The following is a 21880-nucleotide window of genomic DNA, read 5'->3' as shown; positions in this document are numbered from 1 at the left end:
GGGTGGGGGGTGGGTGGAGACCCAGCTCCCCAGTGTGCAGGGGGGTGGGTGGAGACCCAGCTCCCCAGTGTGCAGCTGGTGGCTATTTATCTTGTTTCTGGCTTGTTGATCCACGTTATATTTAGCATGGTGTTCTTTCCCTTTCAAAAATAATGGAAAGAAGCTAATTTTGTGCTTAGAGGATTTGGGCCACATAGTTTCCAAGATGTCCTTAAAACAGAGCAGCCTTGGTGAGCAGCCTGCGGTCCCAGCTGGCTTAGACTCACCTCGGGACCCAGGAATTGGATCTGTCACAGCTCAGGTTCGAGGCAGCCCTAAGAGATGAATGAATGATCCTGTATTTAGGTTTTCAAGAAAGCTGTGAACCAGTTAAGAGAGGCACCTACCTGTGGTTAGCTGGGGAGACAGGTCTGACAACAACTCTTCATGCTAAAATCTTGTGTTAAGGACCCATCTGTAAAAAAACAGAAATGTAGCTTTCTAAGTAGGCTGTGAGCATGTCAAGTTGAGGTACTCATGGGGGAGGCACATGTTTTCTTTGCTTTTGGGGGAGAAGGCACATGCAAGAAAAGTTGTATCAAAAGAAGCCAAGACTCTGAAACAAAGAGTGGGGCTGCAAAATGATGGTGATATGGCAGTCACACTGATGAAATCTTTCCATGATTTTCTCCATCTTACACAAGTGCTCTGGCAAGTAAAAGGAGAAACACTCCCCCGGTCACTTTATGGGGAATGTGCAATCTTGACCCCAAAAGCAAAAAGGCAGGAAAGAAAAATGACAGGTCAAGCTGATCTGATAGCGCAGAAACAAAAATCCTAAACAAAATATCAGCAAATGGAATCCAACCACATTTTTCAAAAAGATTTATCCCAATAATGCAAAGTTAATTCAACATTAGAAAATCGAATAATGTCATGTCCCAGGAGAAAAAATAAACCCTGACAGTAGCTGACTATGCAGTTATAGTCCAGTGGAGTACAATGCAACAGAGAAAAGGAATAAACCACAGTTACATGCACCAGCATGGACCATTCTGACAACATGTGAGGTTGAACAGGAAAGGAAATTGCAGAAGAACACACATAGCATGATTCTATTTATATGTAGTTCAAAACCAAGCAATGTATTCCTTTATCTCTGTAATTATTAGGGAGAAAGGCAAAATTAAGAATTAAAATTGAGGACAATAGGTATCTCCCTGGAAGAGTGAGAAATGGTGTCAAGGAGGAATAGTGAAGGGTACCTGGGTATTCATTAAATTATTAATTAAATATCACATATATCTACACCTATATATACTCTTTTGATTGGCTGGAATATTTTACAGTAGGAGATTCTAAGAGTTGATATTGTTCCATTATTCTTAGCATAAAATTCAAATTCCTTTGCTGTGGCCTTCAAATCCCTCCAGATTGGACTGGGCTCTTGCCTCTCTCATATCTTATCTCTTGACTCACCAGCTCTCAGGGGGCTTCCTGTCTGTTTCTAGTCACATTAAACACATCCTGCTGCAGGGCCTTTGCACTTACTGTTCCCAAAGCCTGAAACTCTTCCACCTGTCTCTTGCTTTATTTTCTCGATTTGAACATGATATATTTTTTTTTCTGGATTTGAGCATGATGTATTTATTTTTCTAGTCTTCCTTTTATAAACTTCCTCCCCCACCCCTTTTAAAAAAATCCCTTTTTAAAAAAGTTTTTATTGCAAGATATTTGCTTTATAATAATGTGCTGGTTTCTGCCATATATCAACATGAATCAGCCACAGGTATACATATGTTTCCTCCCTCTTGAACTTCCCTCCCATCTACCTGCCTTTTTTGTTTATCCACTTTCTTACCACTTCTGTTTCTTAGTTCAAATGCCACCTCTTCAGCGAAGATTTCCTTGATCACACTATAAATAATGTCCCCTCCCCTCCCTTACCCAGCTACTCTCAAGCCCTGTGCTTTGGTCCTTATGACATTCCTTCCTATGGATGGATGATGTTACCTCAGTCTACAGCAGCCTTGCTTTGCTTTCCTATTGTCTCCTTGTCTCCCCATTGGAGTGTAAACGCCTTGACAGAAAAGTCCCATCTGCCTTGTTCATTTCTGTATACCCAGCACTCAGCACCTTGTGTCAAGACTGTAACAGGTGCTTAATAGCTATTGTGGAATGAATGAATGACTACCTAGCAAGTTAGAAAGTTTAACTGATGTCCTGTAGGGAAAAGGCCTAGTCCAAGGTTGGCACCGAGGGGGACAGGATTAGATAAAGCTAATTTTCAGGATATTCAAGTCTTGTGTCCTTATGCAAATGATTTCCCAACAACACAGGAAAGTCACCCAGGTTAAATGTGACTTTCATTCTGACCCAAGACGGTGACTCTGTCAGTATTTCCTGGTGGGGTTTGAGGTTTCAGCCAGTCCCTGGTCTTCCCAGCAGATAGGTGAGCACCCTGAGCCTTGCTCCTCCAAGCTGGGCATCTGCTGTCTTTATTCCCACACACATCCTTGGCCAACTAACTACAGCCAGAACAAGGGATTTCCCTGGAGAGTTGAGGGGATGAGAGGGCTGAGCCCCACCATGGCTGTGACATCTGAGTGCTCACCTGGCTGAGACCCGATTTGTGGAGGGGGGTGGATACTTATCACCAGTCCACACTTAGAATCTCTTTCTATACAGACGCGGGCTTCCGTGGTGGCTCAGTTGGTAAAGAATTTGCCTGCAATGTGGGAGACCTGAGTTTGATCCCTGGTTTGGGAAGATCCCCTGGAGAAGGAAAAGGCTACCCACTCCAGTATTCTGGCCTGGAGAATTCCATGGACTGTATAGTTCATGGGGTCGCAAAGGGCTGGACATGACTGAGCGACTTTCACTTTCACTTTCCAGTATATAGACAAAGAGACAGTAGGTTGTGGTGGTGTAGTTATTAAGTTGTGTCTGACTCTTGTGAGCCCATGGACCTGCCAGACTCCTGCATCCACGGGATTTTCCCAGGCAAGCATACTGGAGTGGGTTGCCATTTCCTTCTCCAGGGAATTTTCCTGACCTAGGGATTGAACCCGGGTCTCCTGATGGCAGGAGGTCTGCTGCATTTTTTACCAGCTGAGCCACCAGAGAAGTCCTAGAGACAGAATAAAGATAACAATTTAAATAAAATCGAACAACAGAAAACAGCACTGCTCTGGCTGAAACAGCACAGTGTCCCAAGTGTTGATGGGCAAGCCTTCCCTTGACCCTCTCCCACTGAATCCCAGCAATTCTCCGGAACACAGTTTAGAAACCTAGGCTGTGATCTAGACCCTCATGTGGCCTCTGAGCTCTGCTCTCAGGCCCCGGAAGGCACAGTTCCAGAAGTGTCCAGCCCGTCCGGGTGGCTTTAGGGGGAGGAGATCTCGGCAGTCGGAGGTGTCTGGCAGCATAACCAGCCCCCGTGACAAAGAGGCTCCTTGACCATTCTCCCTGTGCCCCAAGCTCTCTCTGCCAAGCTGCATAATTGGGAAAGGGATCCCCGGCTCCATTCGCAGGGACCAGGCTGTGCTACATTTCCGTCACAAAGGAAGAATTCAGTGAAGCCCTTTCTGCCAAGTTTCAGCTCACAATCACTTTGGTCACCAAGCTCCAGTCCTCTGCCGTGGGGAGGGGGTAGGGGCTGGAAGAAAGGCTCTGAGAAACCTCTGCTGCTGGCTCTGTCCCTCCTGGGAGTTTCAGGCCATCTCCCTAAGGTCAAAGAGTATCAGGTTCCTGTTCTTTTCGGACAGGTTCTTGGAGACTGGGTACTTGGGAAAAAATGAAGAGCACTGTGCAAGTGAGTCATAAAGGCAGAGGAGAGGGGAGGGCTGCCTGAGCCAGAGAGAGCTGATAGGGTAATGAAAAGGAAAGGGTATTGAGTGAATTGAGAGACAGAGTAAGGGTAATAATAGGAGCAGTTCAAGAAGGAGACAGGTACCCTTTCTAAAGGCATCCAAACCTCAGAGGTGCCCTTCAAAGAGGATTAGCCCCAGGACCTCTGAGTCTCAGAGAGGTGAAGCATTTTGCCCTGGGTCACACAGCTGTAAGCTGCAGAGTCAAGATGCACAATCACATCTGACTCTGAAGCCCACCTCTTTCCCCTTGTATCACATCTGTTCCCACAAGGCCTAGTCCCTGTGGGCCACTCCCGGGGAGGGAGGGAGGGGGCGCACACAGGCCAGAAATGGGCAATGTACAGTTGAGCCCTGGAGATACTTCATCACCAAAGCATCAGGGGTAACATGTGCATTTCTTTTAAAATGGCTTTTTAAAGAATCTAGTCCCAACAACTCGTGGGTCCCTACTGTGCGCCGGGGGCTTTGGAGGACACATAGATGGGTGAGACTACTTTCACAGTCCAGCAGAAAGACAGGTTACTCTTCTTCTTAGAAGGGAAGTCAGCATCAGGTGAGAGGGAACGTGTGTTGAATGCCGACTCTGTGCCAGGCCCTCTGTTGAGATCTTTCTGTGCCCAATCATTTAATAGTTAGTTATTAGTTCCATTTAGGACAGTGAGGTTCAGAGAGGGAACATAACTGGTCAGACGCCACACAGCTAGTACAAGGCAGGAGTAGGTTATGTCTGATTCTAAAGCCCATGCTTTTCATCACTACCCAGCACTGCTAAAACAGGGCATTTCCAAAGAGCCTATAGAAAGAGTGACCGATTCACTTTGAAGGGGGCTGGAAGGAGGAGGATAAAGCAGCAGTTCTGCAGGGCCTGGAGGCATCTGTAAACTTTACTGGGGCAAAGTCTGGGGACAGGAGGAGGTAAAGTGTCCTGTGGGAAGGGCTGAGTCTGGAAAGCTGCACAGAGATGGGGGAGGAGATGGGCTTTCCTGGTGGCTCAGATGGTAAAGAATCCACCTGCAATGCAGGAGACCGGAGTTCGATCCCTGGGTCAGGAAGATCCCCTAGGGAAGAGAATGGCTACTCACTCCCATATTCTTGTCCAGAGAATCCCATGGAGGAGGAGCTTGGCAGGCTATAGTCCATGGGGTCACAAAGAGTTGCACATGAATGAGCAACTAAGTATATATATATATACACACACACATATATGGGAGTAGATACATATAAGGGGGTGCAGGCAACTCCCAGGATGCACCACTTCTTGAAGAGAAAAGAGGCAGCTTCCCCTCCCCCACATAAGACATCAGTGATTTTTATAAGGTCTGATGTCCTCAGTCTCGTTGCTAATCCACTAAGTGTTGGTGAAATTAAGGAAGGAAATCAAGGAAGACTAACTCATTCTGAAGACTCCAGGAGCCATAAACAGAAGGAGCAAGTTAACAAACCGGGTATCTTTTCTTTGGGATCTTGACTTGGTGTCAAGAAACTAAGTTTTTGTCTAAGTTTCTCAAGAAACTTAGAGAAACTAAGCAGGCAGCTGGAATGTGATCCTACTTACAGGGCTGGCCCTGGGACCTGATCTCCAGGGCTCCCGCCACACTCAATATTTCTCGGGAAATGTGACATCTCCATGTGTTTCCCTGCCAGGATGGAGTCTGAGAGCTCTTGTCACCATCAAAGCGAGCCTGACTCTTTCTCCAGGCTCTGGGAATGAGCCAACAACAGCCTCCTGCTCTGGCAAGCAGGGCTGAACAAAGGCACTGACCACCTACCTGGCCTCCCCGACTTCAGCCCCAGCCCACCATCAGCAACTATAAAATATCTGCTGCTGCTTCCTGGACACTGACTGCATGCCAGGCTCACACTAAGTGCTCTGCACAAGTGAGCTCATTGATCCTGCCCCACAACCAGATGAGGCGGTCCCCACCTTTGTCCACATCATCACTGAATACACTGAGGCACAGAGAGGCTGAGAAACTTGTCCCAGGTCTCACAGCTTAGAGGTGGTGGCCCTGAGCACAGCTTCTTGTTCAGATCTTCCTCATCTGTGGGGTGATGGAAAAGCAGCCTTTTAGCCAAGCCTGATGAACTCTACTTAAGGCAGGGCAGCAGTGCTATTCTTAAGGGCTGGGTCTATGGTCCCACCACTGAGACTGTCCTCTGGGCACAAGGAGGAAGTTAAGTGAGACGTCACAGCAGACCTTCCGGGGACCAGAAGCACAGGCATCCGAGGTGCAGCTCTGAGTCTGGGAAGGTGGGAGGACTGGGGGGATAGACTAGAGCATGGAGCTCATCTCACCTCACTGCCCCCCACCCCCGGCTGCCAGACAGGCTCGTGTGAACCTGGGCACGGTCTGGACACACCGTTTGTCCTTGTGTAGCAGGCTGTTTTGGGCACCAGCTTGAGTCCTTTGGTTCTTCCTTCCCAAGAGTCATTTTGCAGCACATAGTAGAGGAGGGCAGAGGGGAGAACTTCTAAAATCCAGGACAATGGAGGGCTACTGCAAGGGTCAGGTCCACCCTTCACGTGGTGGGATTCCCAGAGTGGGCTCCGGGCCAAAGAATGCATCTGCATCTCAGCTCTGCTACTGAATCATCACCTAGAAAGGTGAATTCTCACCCCTCTCATCCTGTTGCCTCATCTGTAAGAGGATGGATAGACAGATCCATCCTCCTCTGAGCCTTACTTCTTGCTCAGAAGTAAGGAATCCACTTGTAATGCGGGAACCTGCAATGCAGTAGATGCAGTTTCGATACTTGGGTCAGGAAGATCCCCTGAAGAAGGAATGGCAACCCACTGCAGTATCTTGCCTGGAGAATCCCTTGGACAGAGGAGCCTGGCAGGCTACAGTCCATGGGGTTGCAGGAGTTGGACACGACTTAGCAACTGAACTACCAATGCCACCACCACACTGGGATCTCCCTCCCTGGGCTGTTACAGTGGGAAAGACAAGAACTGGGATTCTCCCCTGAGCTTCCAGAAGCAACTAGCCCCTCTGACTTTAGCAAGAGAATAAATCTGTGATGTTTTCCGTCCCCCAGGTTGGGGTAGTTCCTTATAGCTGCCACAGGAAATGAATACAAGCAGCATTCGTGTTCTATGGCACCTGCCAACACTCGGGCTGTTTACTTACCTAACAGTTGGTTTAATCAGGCACAGTTCCTTACTCTTGACCAAACCAATCACTTGGTGAATTTTGCACCCATTCCTTGTGGGACTGGGTTGGAGGGAGGCTGGGCATCCTGGCACTCTTTGACCTGGTTTACAGGATAACCCGCGATTCTGCTCGTGAGCCAAGTCAGCACCTGTTCTAACTCTGCTTGGCAGAAAGTGTGATAAAAGGCAAACACTCTCAGGCTTGTATCAGCAGGCTCTCCTGGTGGCTCAAAGCTAAAGTTCCTAAACTGTGAGGCCAAAACAAGGCAGATATTTATTTTACGTGGTATTTCTATGAGGGGGTTTTAACAACCAAACAGAGGTGTGTGGAGGAGACAGACAGATCTCTGAGGGTCGATGAATCCCGCAGATCCAAACCCGCCCTGTTCCCAGGCCTTTATCAGACTGGCCCTGATTCTGGAGATTAGGACACAGCTTGAGAAAGTTTATCCTGCCCATATCTGGACATTTTCTTTTTTAGCTACAGCAATGTTGCCTCCATAGAAGTGGTTCCCAAACCTTCTGCCAAGAGCCCTTTGGGAACATAGTTGAGCCATCCAACCCCCTCCCTACCCTCTCCTCTCCACTTTTCACCAGTGATTCCCACTGGAAGGATTTTAGCCAGAGCTTCCATCTTCAGCCCCGTCTCCGCCTGCTTCTGATTTTTAGGAAATAACCTGTCACACTCAATTCTTTCTCCAACAGTCACATTTTGGAATTGTCTCAACACCCTTGAATATTTCCTAAGCATTACCAAGTGCCCAGTAGCTCAGCTGGTAAAGAATCTGCCTGCAATGAAGAAGACCCTGGTTCGATTCCTGGGTCGGGAAGATCCCCTGGAGGAGGGATAGGCTACCATTCCACTATTCTTGGGATTCCCAGGTGGCTCAGACGGTAAAGAATCCACTCGCAATGTGGGAGACCTGGGTTCAACCCCCGGGTTTGGAAGATTCGCTGGAGGCGGGCATGGTAACCCAGTGCAGGATTGAAAGGTCGTTGCTGACCCACGAAAAGATGCTGGGATTCTTGGCTTCCGGAAGAAAGTAATTCAATCCAGGGCCAGTGACGAGGCTTGATCGCTCAGAGCATTTGTGCAATAGAGTTTTATTAAAGTATAAAAGGGATAGAGAAAGCTCCTGACATAGACATCAGAAGGGGGCAGAAAGAGTACCCCCTTGCTAGTGTTAGCAATGGAGTTATATACCTTTTAATTAGCTATTACAATGAATCAAAAGAATGTCTCAAGTTTGTGAAAATTTTACCAGACCTACTCCAGCAATTTACATTTTAGGATAACAAGATTAGAATTTAACAATAGAAAGATCCTCCAGACCCACTCCCATAATACACATTCTAAAATATCAGCATTACTCCTGGAAGGTTTCCAGGAAGGAGAAACTGTCTTCCAGCCAGATACACTGTTGTTGTATAATTCCTAGTACAGAGTTTAAACTGAGTTGTGTAATTGACTAAGACTAAGGAATGCAGAGGGAAAAAACGTTTGTCCTTTTCTCCTTCTTGAGAATTTCAGGCCCCCAATCTCCACTTCCAGAGCCCCAGACCTCTTTCTCCTCCTTGGGGACCCTGAACTTCTTATCAATCTGCCTAGGAATCGACTCTCTCAGTATTCTTGCCTGGAAAACCCCATGGACAGAGAAGCCTGCGACTCAGAGTCAGATAGGCCTGAGCAATCAACACACACACACACACACACACACACACACACACACACACACCAAGTGCCAGGCACTGTGCTGGCTGCTCTCCATGCATTTATTACTATTATGATTAATTTCAGGTTGGGCTTCCCTGGTGGCTCAGTGGTAAAGAATCAACCTGCAATGCAGAAGACGTGGGTTTGATCCCTGGGTCGGGAAGATCCCCTGGAGAAGGAAGTGGCAACCCACTCCAGCCTTCCTACCTGAGAAATCCCATGGACAGAGTAGCCTGGCAGGCTATATAGTCCACGGAGTCACAAGAGAGTCAGACATGTCTTAGTGACTAAACAACAACAAATTAATTTCATGTAATATTTTATTTATAAAATTTATAATTTTTGACATTAATATTGATAATTTATCATTTCTATTTAATATAACTACATTTTAATTTATTATGTACTATCCTGCTTTTTCCCCCCAAACTCTAATGAGAAAGTATCTAGAAAAATCCCCATTTCACAGGTGAAGAAACTGAAGTTCAGAGAAGTTAAGGTACCTGTTCCAGGACACACAGCAAATGGCACGGTAATGATTCAGACTGGTTATGTCTGACTCCAGAGCTAGCATGCCCCACCACCCATGGTCTCTCAGTCCCCACACTCCAACAGAGTGCCCCGTCCCTATACCCCGTTCACCGGAAGCCCTGCCTAGGCCGACCTCAGCCTCTGTAGTCAGGAGGTAGAATTTCTTGTTTTCCTTCCTCTCATTTCCCCTCCATAAGAACCAACTGCCCCCGTGTGAGTCACTCAGTCCCCTGCAGCCCTGATACTCATCTGGACAGACTGTAAATAATTGACACTGATGTTTAATCATAAAACTGGAATAGAGGTTAAAATAGGGCAGCCTGCAGGAGAGGGGAAGGAGAAAAACAGCCTGGGGAAGGGGGCTTGTTTTGGGGCCTTGACACCTCTTGTACGCTGGGAGACAAAACAAGAACTACCCCTGGTCAAGAGCTTAGTACCTTCACGACAAAGCTCATGCTTTCCAATGTCTTCTCCCTGTGAGGGCTGGGCTGCCTCCCCTACTCTGCAGAGAGGTCAAGGCATAATCAGTGCAAAGGTCAGAGTGAAAGCCATCTCTTTCTAGAGGTGATCAGAACAGACAGAATTAAGCTCACAGGGTTGAGGAGTGAATGTCTCATTCATGTTAAGTGTATTATGCTGGGTATACAGTAAGTGTCAAGACATGGTGTAGAGAGGGAAGGATGACATTTGGATTTCCCCAGCCTGTTACTAGCCCACACTCACCACCACCCACTCCCCCAGGCTTTTTATTTCTTTTTGGCTGTGCTGGGTCTTCATGGCTGAGCAGGCTTTCTCTAGTTGCTGTGAGCAGGGGCTACTCTTTGTTGCAGTGCGTGCAGGCTTCTCATTGGAGTGGCTTCTCTTTCTGTAGAGCATGGGCTCTAGGGTATACGGGCTTCAGTAGGTGTGGTGTGTGGGCTCAGTAGTTGAGGCTCCAGAGCTCTAGAGCACAGGCTCCATAGTCGTGGCGCATGGGATTCGTTGCTTAGTGGCATGCGGGATCTTCCTGGATCAGGGATCAAACCTGTGTCTCCTGCATTTGGCAGGCGGATTCTTTACCACTGAGCAACCAAGGAAGCCCCTCCCCCTCCCCAGGTTTTAAAGTCTCCTAGGAACTGAAAACTATCACAACGTTGTTAATTGGCTATACCCCAATAGAAAATTGGAGAAGGAAATGGCAACCCACTCCAGTACTCTTGCCTGGAAAATTCCATGGATTGAGGAGCCTGGTCCATGGGGTCACAAAGAGTCAGACACGACTGAGTGATTTCACTTTCCTTTCTGATAGAAACAAGACAAAACAAACCAAAAGATTGCTCCCTGAGTTGGGAGATACTTCTGGCCTGAACAATAACAATGGCCATGCAGTCACAGAGACATTACTTTGCCGACAAAGGTCCGTCTAGTCAAAGCTATGGTTTTTCCAGTAGTCATGCATGGATGTGAGAGTTGGACCATAAAGAAAGCTGAGCATTGAAAAATTGATGCTTTTGAACTGTGGTATTGGAGAAGACTCTTGAGAGTCCCTTGAACTGCAAGGAGATCAAACCAGTCAGTCCTAAAGGAAATCAGTCCTAAATGTTCATTGGAAGGACTGATGCTGAAGCTGAAGCTCCAATACTTTGGCCACCTGGTGTGAAGAACTGGCGCATTGGAAAAGACCCTGATGCTGGGAAAAATTGAGGGCAGGAGGAGAAGGGGATGACAGAGGATGAGATGGTTGAATGGCATCACTGACTTGATGGACATGAGTTTGAGCATGCTCCAGGAGTTGGTGATGGACAGGGAAGCCTGGTGTACTATAGTCCCTGGGATTGCAAAGAGTCGGACATGACTGAGCAACTGAACTGAACTGATGCAGTCACAAGTAACCACCACCACCAATAATTATAATGATGATAAGATAGCTGAGTGGCTCTGAAAGCTGGGCAGGGCTGGAGGGATGGTGCTGCCTGGTGAGGGTGGGCCCTGAGGGGCAGGAGCAGGGCCTGTGGTTCCCCTCCAGTCACTGACTCTGCAAACACTAACTGCATACCCACAACACACCGGGCAGTAGTCCAGGTGCGTGGGGACATGGCAACAGGCATATTAGAGAAACCAGCCAGTGAAAGGCATTGCCTAGGGATGCCCTGCCTTTATAAAACTCCAATATCAAATAGGAAAATCCCAAACAGGTAATATGAGTGGTGCCTATTGCTATTCCAGAAATCTCTACAGGGACCCTTCGAATAGTGATCCAGAGCCTGTTGCACTGGTCACTCCTGAAGAGGGTCACTGGAGGTCTGGAGGAAGAACCACACTGGGCTGGGGGAGCCAGGCTGCCCAGGAACACCTAGAGGGGTGCATAATGCTGAGTGCCCAACCCCTTCCTCCTGGCTCTAAGACTAGGTGTGACCAGGTCTGGCCAATCAGATCTTCCTATTTGCCAATGGGTGGGGCCTCACCCCAGCTAGGACCAATAAGACTCAGATGGCCACTGTTCAGGAACTACTGGTTGGGGGAGTCCTGTCCTCTCCTGAGGGGCCCTCCCCTGTCGTGTATGCTGGAAGGACAAGGTGTAGCGTCTTTGTTGGTGGCCATCTGGTCCTCCTAGGGGAGAGGTTGCTCAAGGAGGGGGCCAGCATGGAGGAAAGGAGACCTGTGACGCAGAGTGAGCAAGACTTGAACCCATGAGTCCCTTCCTCATCCAGGACTGAGTACCACCCACTCCTCTTCTTCCTCCTTTTCTGTTTCCACTGCCCTTCCAGGGTGAGCCCTCACACCTGCCTACCAATGTTTCTGCTACGTGAACCAATGCACACCCTTTTTGCCTGATAAAAAAAATTTTTTTAAATAAATAATGACTAAAAAATAAAACTAGCCAGTTGCCCTCAACCTTCCCTTTTTCCCAGGCAAGCTGGTGCTGACAGAGCCACCCACTCCTTGGACATCCCCCACCCATGTCCCCTCAGATAGCAGTGTCAGGCCACAAGTGGGAGTTCTGGAGCTTGGGGGGAGAGACAAGGCCTGATTCCAGGGTTACTGGGCCTGTTTCCTTGGCTGGAATGTTTTGATGATGCTTGTCAGAGTCAGTCACCAAGAGAGGCCTGTGACTGTGGGTGTGACCAAGGAAAGACACCATCACAGGGGTGAAAAGTTGACAAGTCTGTCCCTGGGACACGGCTGTGGAACATGCTACCTGGTAGATACTGTCATAAATCACTGGGCAGGGAATGCCTCTAGGTAGTCAGCAGGAAATAGAGGGCAGGAAAACCAAGCCTGCCTTGAAAATGTCACTGCCAAGGTTATAAGGTCCATCTTGCAAACGGATAAACACATGGGAGAAAAGAAAGGAGGAAGGGAATGCACTGGAAGGGCATGTGGGGACAGGGAACAGGTCGCCATGCCCAAGGGGACACCATCTGTGCCCTGTGGGCCAGGCGCTGTGCCGGGCACTTGCCACCAGCAGCAAGAGGAGGCAAAAGAGAAGAAAAACTAGGAGAGCTGACACATTGGGGAGGGAGACAGGAAGGAACAAAGAGGCATTAATAATCCAAAGGGAGAGAGAAGTGAGCAAAAATGACGTGCACACCGTGAAATCACAGCAAGAGGAAGACGAGAGAGGAGAGGCAGGAGAAATAAAGATCGGGTCCCCAGTGAGGCAGGCCAGTGGCGAGGAGACTGCTGGGGGCCGTGGGGCGGATGGGGAGCTGGGAGGTGGGGGGTGGGGGTAAGTTCTTTGGGAGGAAAGTTAGACCTGGTGCTGGACCTCATGTTCCCATGAGGCAGCTGCTGCCTCTCTGGTCAAACGGCCAGGCTTCTGCTGTCCCAGCAACTGTCGTAGCGGCCAGCCCAGGGCATGGTTTGTGTGCACAGACACAGTCACAGAGAGCCCCAGAGTGGGGTCGCTGGGACCCAGGCCTGCTACCCTCAATTCACCGGACTGGTTGCCTGTGCACAAAGGGGACAGAAAGCAAGCTGGGTCCTGGGGTGGGGGTGGCCATGTTCCAGGAGGGCCCATCACCTCCTGCTTAGCCCAGGCCGACCTCACACCTCAGCTGACAACTGGCCACAGAGGCTTCCTGCACTGCCCCCCCTGCCGCCCAGCCTGCCCTCTCTCCATTGCTCTCGGGGGCTGGTTCCCAAAGGCAAATATGATCATATCACTGGCTGTCAAGAGCTGTCCATGGACCCCCATGGCCCTTAGGACAAAGCCCTGCTCACAGCTCCCTGGAACCTGTCTGCTGCTCCCCTGCGGCCTGGGTGGTTTCCAGGCACACCTTCACTGCATACCCGTCTCCCCGCCTCCCGCCCGACTCCATGACCCGATCTCTGCAGATAATGTTACTGAGGCTGGGACAGGCTCTGTGACCTCTGCGGTCTCCCCCACTGGCAAAGCCACCATCCTCCCCATCAGCGCTGGAAACCCTGTTCATCCAGGGCCGGGGCTCTCCCTCACCCAGGCCTGAGTTCCGCCCACTCCTCTTCTTCCTCCCTTTCGGTTCCCACGGCTGCCACTCCAGAGGCAGCCCTCACATTTGCCTGTGCCCACCTAGCTTCCTGTTCCAGCTCAGACTTCCAGTCAAATTTCTGGAATTGGCTGCTGCCATTTTGAGCTCCAAGAAACAGCTTTTTTAGTTCTGTTTCTCACCTGCTCAGAAGCTTCAGGGGCTCCCCAGTGCCAAAGAGTCTAAGCCACACCCCTTAGCTTGGAGTTCAGGCTCTCCTCCAGCTGAGGGATCTGGGAAAACAGGTAAGGAGGATGCCCAGGGAGTCCTCCTAATGCAGCCCCTCCTCACTAAGGTTCCCACCTCTCTCACTAGCCAGTTGTTGTAGCCAGTTCAGTTGCTCACTCATGTCCGACTCTGTGACCCAATGACTGCAGCATGTCAGACCCCTCTGTCCTCCACTGTCTCCCAGAGTTTACTCAAGTTCATGCCCATTGAGTCGATGATGCCATCCAACCATCTCATTCTCTGCTGTCCCCTCTCCTTCTGCCTTCCATCTTTCCCAGCATCAGAGTCTTTTCCAATGAGTCAGCTCTTCCCATCAAGTGGCCAAAGTATTGGAGCATCAGCTTCAGCAACAGTCCTTCCAATGAATCTTCAGGTTAATTTCATTTAGGATTGACTGCTTTGACCTCCTTACCATCCAAGGGACTCTCAAGGCTCTTCTCTAGCACCACACTCCAAAAGCATCAATTCTTCGGTGCCCAGCCTTCTTTATGGTCCAACTCTCACATCCAGGCTTTCCTCACAACTCAGCTGGTAAAGAATCCGCCTGCAATGTGGGAGACCTGGGTTCAATCCCTGGATTGGGAAGATCCCCTGGAGAAGGGAAAGGCTACCCACTCCAGTATTTGGGCTTGGAGAATTTCATGGACTATATAGTTAATGGCATCGCAAAAAGTTGGACACGATTGAGTGACATTCACTTCACTTCTCACAGCCACATATGACTACTGGAAAGATCATAGCTTTGACTATATGGACCTTTGTCAGCAAAGTGATGTCTCTGCTTTTTAATACACTGTCTAGGTTTGTCATCACTTTTCTTCCAAGGAGTTGGCCAGGCAGGGGGTCAAATCCTTTGGGCATGGGGGAGGGGAGAGGGCTGGCCAATGAAGACCACAGCTAGATTCCAGGTGTGGGTGCCCTCACTGCTGCCAGAACTGACCTCTGATTCTATGGGGTCCTCACTCGGTGTCCTGCATGGGCGGTGATCACGCTTTCCACTTGGGGGCTCCTTGGAGCCTCGTAAAGGACAGGAGCTTGGTGATGGGAGCATGACCCCTGGGGGAAACACTCCATACCTGAGACTGCATTAAAACCCGACCTCCCCAAAGTTGTGAGGCTCCTCAGTGGGTGTTGGAAAATGACAGCAAGCCCTGCCCTCAATTCAGCCAGTGAAGGGATTAAACCAGTACTTCCTAGACCTTGGGAGTTCACAGACCAGTAAAATCCCTTCTGCTCTTTCAAGAAGACTGTCAATGGGTTGCAACCTTTCTTTTCCACCTCGTAAGGGCACTGAAACCAAACAAATCTGAACAGAAAAACTCCTCCCCTTTGCTATGGCCATCCTTTAAAAGCAGAGAGGGACTTTCCTGGTGATCCGGCGGTAAAGAATCCACATTCCCGAAATGGGAGGCATGGGTATGAACCCTGCTTGGGGAGCTAATACCTTGTATGCCACATGGCACAGTCAAAAAAAAAAAAAAAAAAAAGGTAGGAGATAATCTTGGAGTATAGGACACACTCAAAAATAATTCTGATTTCAGGGAAATTTAATACACTGTTGTTGTTCAGTCACTAAGTTTGTGTCCAACTCGTTGTGACCCCATGGACTGTGGCATGCCAGGCTCCTCTGTCCTTCACTGTCTTCCAGAGCTTGCTCAAATTCATGTCCATTGAGTTGGTGATGCCATCCAACCATCTCATCCCTTGCTGCTCCCTTCTCCTTTTGTCTTCAGTCTTTCCCAGCATTAGGGTCCTTTCCAAGGAGCTGGCTCTTTGCATCAGGAGGCCAAAGCCATTGAAGCTTCAGCTTCAGCATCAGTTCTTCCAATAAATATTCAGGGTTGATTTCCTTTAGGACTGACTGGTTTGATCTCTTTGTCAGAACTTTTCACTATGACCCATCCATCTTGGGTGGCCCTCCACAGCATGGCTGATAGCTTCACTGAGTTATGCAAGCCCCTTTGCCGTGACAAGGCTGTGATCCATGAAGGGGACATTGTCCTTAGCTTTCCAACTTTGCTAAATTACATCCCCTTTGTCAGCCACTGTAACCAACCTCACATATGCACATGTCCACGAAAAAAAATCAGGAACATAAGCTGTCACTGTGCATTACAGTGGAAGTCTGAAATTAAAAGTCCCAGTAAATGAAGCAGAGACTGATACAAGGATTTTTCTATTTACAAAAAGTCCTGGGCCTCAGTTTTCCCATCTGTGAAATAAGAGGTTGGGTGGGACTAGATTATCTCAATGTTGCATCCTGTGCTGAAATCCTGGACTCCATGAGTTAGTCCCATGAGTGAGTTAGAGAGGTTGCCTGCATAACAATGTGCAGTTTTCAGAGTTCTCTTTGGAGAAAAGAAAGAATATCACAGTTTATAGAGGTATAAGGCTTTAGGAATTCCAGATGAGCTATTTCAAATCCTAAAAGATGATGCTGTCAAAGTGCTACACTCAATATGCCAGCAAATTTGAAAAACTCAGCAGTGGCCACAGGACTGGAAAAGGTCAGTTTTCATTCCAATCCCAAAGAAATGCAATGCCAAAGAATGCTCAAACTACTGCACAATTGCACTCATCTCACATGCTAGCAAAGTAATGCTCAAAATTCTCTAAGCCAGGCTTCAATAATATGTGAAACATGAACTTCCAGATGTTCAAGCTGGTTTTAGAAAAGACAGAGGAACCAGAGATCAAATTGCCAACATCCGTTGGATCATAGCAAAAGCAATAGAGTTCCAGAAAAACATCTATTTCTGCTTTATTGACTATGCCAAAGCCTTTGACTGTGTGGATCACAACAAACTGTGGAAAATTCTGAAAGAGATGGGAATACCAGACCACCTGACCTGCCTCCTGAGAAATCTGTATGGAGGTCAAGAAGCAACAGTTAGAACTGGACATGGAACAATAGACTGGCTCCAAATCAGGAAAGGAGTATGTCAAGGCTGTATATTGTTACCCTGCTTATTTAACTTATATGCAGAGTACATCATGCAAAATGCTGGACTGGATGAAGCACAAGCTGGAATCAAGATTGCCAGGAGAAATACTAATTGCCTTAGATATGCAGATGACACCACACTTATGGCAGAAAGTGAAGAGGAACTAAAGAGCCTCTTGATGAAAGTGAAAGAGAAGAGTGAAAAAGTTGGCTTAAAACTCCACATTCAGAAAATGAAGATCATGGCATCTGGTCCCATCACTTCATGGCAAATGGATGGGGAAACAAAGGAAATAGTGACAGACTTTAGTTTTTTGGGCTCCAAAATCACTGCAGATGGTGACTGCAGCCATGAAATTAAAAGGTGCTTGCTCCTTGGAAGAAAAGCCATGACCAACTTAGACAGCATATTAAAAAGCAGAGATATTACTTTGCCAACAAAGGTCCGTCTATTCAAAGCTACAGTTTTTCCAGTAGTCACGTATGGATGTGAGAGTTGGATTATAAAGAAAGCTGAGCACCAAAGAATTGATGCTTTTGAACTGTGGTGTTGGAGAAAACTTGAGAGTCCCTTGGACAGCTAGGAGATCCAACCAGTTCATCCTAAAGGAAATCAACCCTGAATATTCATTGGAAGGACTGATGCTGAAACTGAAACTCTAATGCTTTGGCCACTTTATGTGAAGAACTGACTCACTGGAAAAGACGCTGATGCTGGGAAAGATTGAAGGCAGGAGGAGAAGGGGATCACAGAGGATGAGATGGTTGGATGGCGTCACTGACTTAATGGACATGAGTTGGAGTAAACTGGGAGTTGATATGGACAGGGAGGCCTGCTTGCTGCAGTCCATGGGGTTGCAAAGAGTCGGACATGACTGAGCGACTGAACTGACTGACTAAGGCTTTCGGTCACTTCCCCACCCCTCCCCTGGCTGGTGTGACCTTTGGCGGGTGAGAACAGGTTAGATTTAGCAAAACAAACAGATGCCCTGCTCCATGCCCATCTCAGTGCCCTTGGGTTCTAAGCATTTCCCTAGCATCCCTTCTCAGGTGAGACCATTTACAGGAAATCTGTGAACTGTGTATGCACAGAGTACTGCCTGGGCAGTTGTGCAGCAAACTGGTAACGGTGGTTCTCTTTGGGGTGCAGGGCTGGGGTGAGAGGAGGGGGCTATGCACATCTGATTTTCTATGCCTCTACATTAGGGTTTCCACCCTCAGCACCATCGACATGTTGTATCCAATAATTCTTTGCCCAGTTGCCCAATAATTCTTTGCTGGGGTGCTGTCCTGTGCATCATAGGCCTTTTAGCAGCATCTCTGGTCTCCACCCACTAGACACCAGGAGCATCTTTTTAAAAAAAATATTTATCTTTATTTATTTACTTAGCTGCACCAGGTCTTAGTTGTGGCACGAGGGATCTTTAGTTGCAGCGTGCAGGCTTTTAAGTTGCGGCACTTGGTGCGGGATCCAGTTCCTTGACCAGGGATCGGACCCCGGGCCCCTGCTTTGGAAGCCTTAACTGCCGGACTGCCAAGGAAGTCCTGTAAAAAGCACCTGATCCCAGCTGGGACATTGCCAAATGTTCCTTGGATTAGGGGTGGGGGGAGGGTGGCAGAAAACCCTTGGCTGAGAACCACTGCTCTAGACTATTGAAGTAAAATATTTTAAAATAAAGCACACATTAAGAATATTTATTAAGATTATTAAGGAAAAAAAGATGATTAAGGATATCTATATTCAACACTGAATATAGAATGAATATCTGTATTCATTCAAGTATTGTCAACCTACTTGTCCAAAGTGCTCAAATAAACCTACGTCCTGCCTCTTCCGACGTAGTCTAAGGACTGTATCACCTCCTGCTGGGCCTACCTGCTGCCACCCTGACCCCAGCAAGTCTTCTCCACACAGCAGCCAAGATGAGATTCTGGAAGTGTCCTTCAGCCATTTCACTCTCCTACCTGCCTCCTACTGTCTTCAGGAATGAAATCCAGCTCCCCACAGGCCTTCCAGGTGCTCTGCCACCTGGACCCTGGCTTCCTCTGTCTTCCGGTCCTGGCCACAGTGCGGTCCGTGGACCAGCGGTCTTGGAGGCCCTGGGGTTGGTTAGCGAAGCTGAACCTCAGGTCCACCTGGGCCCGCTGGAGCAGCACCTGCATGTCCATAGGTGATGCAAGCTGCATCTCAAGTCTGTGAGGAGCTGCTCCAGTCTGCCCCTCGCCCCCACCCCATGTTCCAACCACCCTGCCCCTCAACCCTGGCTCCTTCTCGTCTGTCACTTAAACATCGCTATCACACTGAGGTGTTCAAAGTCCACTGTTTTCAAGTAGTTGCCCTACATGATCCTGCATCTTAGCTTCCTGCTGGTTTGGGAAATAGCTATGATGGCAACCTGAATTCATCTTGTTTGCTTATGTTTTGCCTGACTTTTGCCCCACCCCAACCATATCCCACACCCTAGAATAAGCTCCACGAGGGCAGACACAGGGCAGAGAGCACCAGGCACATAGAAGATGCTCGGTAAATATTTTTGGAATTAATAATAGCCACAAGTATTGTGCTCCTAGTATGTGGCATTAACTTTTCTTCACATGGGTTATCTGATTTATTTCTCATGAAACTTATGAGGTGAAATAGGTATTGTTTATGATAATCCCTATCTTGCAGATGAGGAAACAGAGGCACATGACACATGGTCTCATGGGTGGTAATAGGCAGAGTAGGGGTTCCACCTGGGAAATCTGACCCCATGACTATACCCGCTACCACTGCACAATCTTGCCCTCTTATTTATAAATCAAACCACATTTTACATGCATGAGAGGCATTTGACATGGAGAAGAATTTCCTTGAGTGCTTCTATAAAGTAAAGAATTCTGCTTTTGGGGAATCCTAATCCCTTCATGTGCTTTTTGGGTAAATGACATCTTTGTATTCAGAATCCATGTAAGCAAGTTCTGTCTATCCATATGTTCCCAAAGACTGCTGCTATAAAACATTTTACTTCCAGACATGAGTCCAGAAACAAGCCCAACACAGAAGTCCCAGTGGCCACCCAAGCTAAGGAACGGTTGCTATTTCCGTTCCTCTGTCGTCTGGCACTCCTTTACCCCTCACCATCACCTGGTAAGTGCCCAATGTTCATCCCTGGAGATTAGGGCTTTTCTCAGGCCCTTTGTGCCTGGCCTCTCCCTCACTCTAAGAAGCATCAACCCAGTTCCTTCTCACTTGGGGCTGGACCAGGCACCCCAGCATCACTGGGGGATGCTTATGACTTTGTTCGACCTCCCTGAAAGTCAAGGCCATGTATCCCCAGCATTGCATGGTCAGCACAATCACTTGAATATCCTAAGGACAGTGCCAGGCTGCCTTTAGGAGTTATCTTCCTTAATTTAGTCCTCAGGACAAGCTTTTACATAGGTGTCATGGGGTCTCACTTTTGCTAAGAACCTGAAGTTCAGAGAGGTGAAGTAATTAGCCCAAGATCACACAGCCAGTTGGTGAGATATCCAGAACTTGAACAGTTCAACCCAGAGTGGGGCTGGCAAATCGATAATCCCTTTGGCTCATGCTTGTTGAGTCTGTACTGTGTGCCAGGCACTGTGCTAAGACCTTGACAGCCTGACCTCACAGCAGCCCCAGGATGTGGGTGCCACAGCTGTACCCACTTAATAAATGGGGAAACTGAGGCTCTGAGAGGCAGACTGGCCCCTCCTCAGGCCAAGAAGAGCACAGGGGTTAGAATTCAGAAGAGATGTACCGTGCTGTGTGGCCCCTCTGCTCTCAGCTTAGTGAGGTCACACATTTTTCAATATAAACCAGTCCTCTCGGAGTCTCGTGCAGGCATCGGGATGTTCCGGTTTGATGGTCTGCCTTTTATTGTTTTCAACCCAAAGGAAACAGAACAGCTAAAGAAACCCACACTGTGGTTCCCAAGATGCAGGCAAAAAAAAAAAAAAAAAAATCCACAAAGTCAATGAACAAAAGGGTTGTCTGTTCACCTTGACCTCAGTCCTGTCCAGCACCTGCTATCACCCCATCCCCCAATCTGAGAACCAGCGTCAGTGAGGCGAGAAGCCTGTCACCGCCCATTTAGACATGACGGTGACTGTCAGCCCTGAATCTCTTCCAGTGGAGTAAACATGATGGTTAGGACCCATGGGACAAGGCTGGGAACAAGGCTTTGAGTATGTAAAATGAGAGAATCCACGAGAGGGTTCAACCACAGAACCTCAGATTTCCTGCACGTGGCTTTTGACTCCTCCTGTTGCCACAGGCCGCCCTGCAGAGACGTGCGTGCTCTCACAGTGGCGGTAAATAAAGCTGACCGGGCTGATGGGCTGACCACGTGCAGGGTGCCCTTCTGGGTGACACACACATGCTGACTCATTTCATCCTCACAGCAGCCTGCTGAGGTCAGGATTAGCACTCCCATTCTAGAGATGAGGAAACTGAGACGGTTAAGCAGCTTGCCCAGCATTCCACAGCTGCCCGAGCCACGATGTGAACCCCCTTTCAGAACCAGTACACACAGCCTTCCTGAAGGAGGACACATCTCTAGTTTAACCAGCGATGGATTCTCTTTCCAGGATGGGGGAGGGGGGATGCTTCTGCACTGATCCCCACAAGTCTGATGGCAGACTGACTTGACCTCTCTAAGCCTCAGTTTTGGCTCTGTAAAATGGGCATACAAATAGCACCTACAGGTTATTATAAGCATTAAGTTAGGTATTAATAGTTGTAACAGTCAACATTTACTATGCTTCCCCTGCTCAAGGCACCGTGAAGCATTGCCATCTTCTTCATTTCACAGATGAGGAACAGAGAGAGTTAAGTCACTTGCACAAAGACATAGCTAACTGTGGAGATGGGGGACCTAAGCCAGGCTGCCTCTGAGCTGAGGCACCTAAGAAACATCCTAAGAGCATCTTCTTACAAAATTCAACGAGTACACAAAACACTATAAC

The 21880-nt window shown here is 48.3% G+C and overlaps 1 protein-coding gene across 1 annotated transcript in view; it reads right to left on the bottom strand.

The window, feature by feature from the left end:
• The window catches only part of TMEM51 (transmembrane protein 51), a 55468-nt gene that overhangs the window by 9758 nt on the left and 23830 nt on the right, over nt 1-21880 (bottom strand). The window contains exon 2 of the mRNA XM_070474082.1: nt 387-454. The gene's annotated coding sequence lies outside the window, so the exon portion shown is untranslated. The remainder of the gene's footprint in view (nt 1-386; nt 455-21880) is intronic.

Source organism: Odocoileus virginianus, chromosome 11 (genome assembly GCF_023699985.2).
Source record: "Odocoileus virginianus isolate 20LAN1187 ecotype Illinois chromosome 11, Ovbor_1.2, whole genome shotgun sequence".
Classification (NCBI taxonomy): Eukaryota; Metazoa; Chordata; class Mammalia; order Artiodactyla; family Cervidae; genus Odocoileus; species Odocoileus virginianus.
This window is presented reverse-complemented; position numbering and strand designations above follow the sequence as displayed.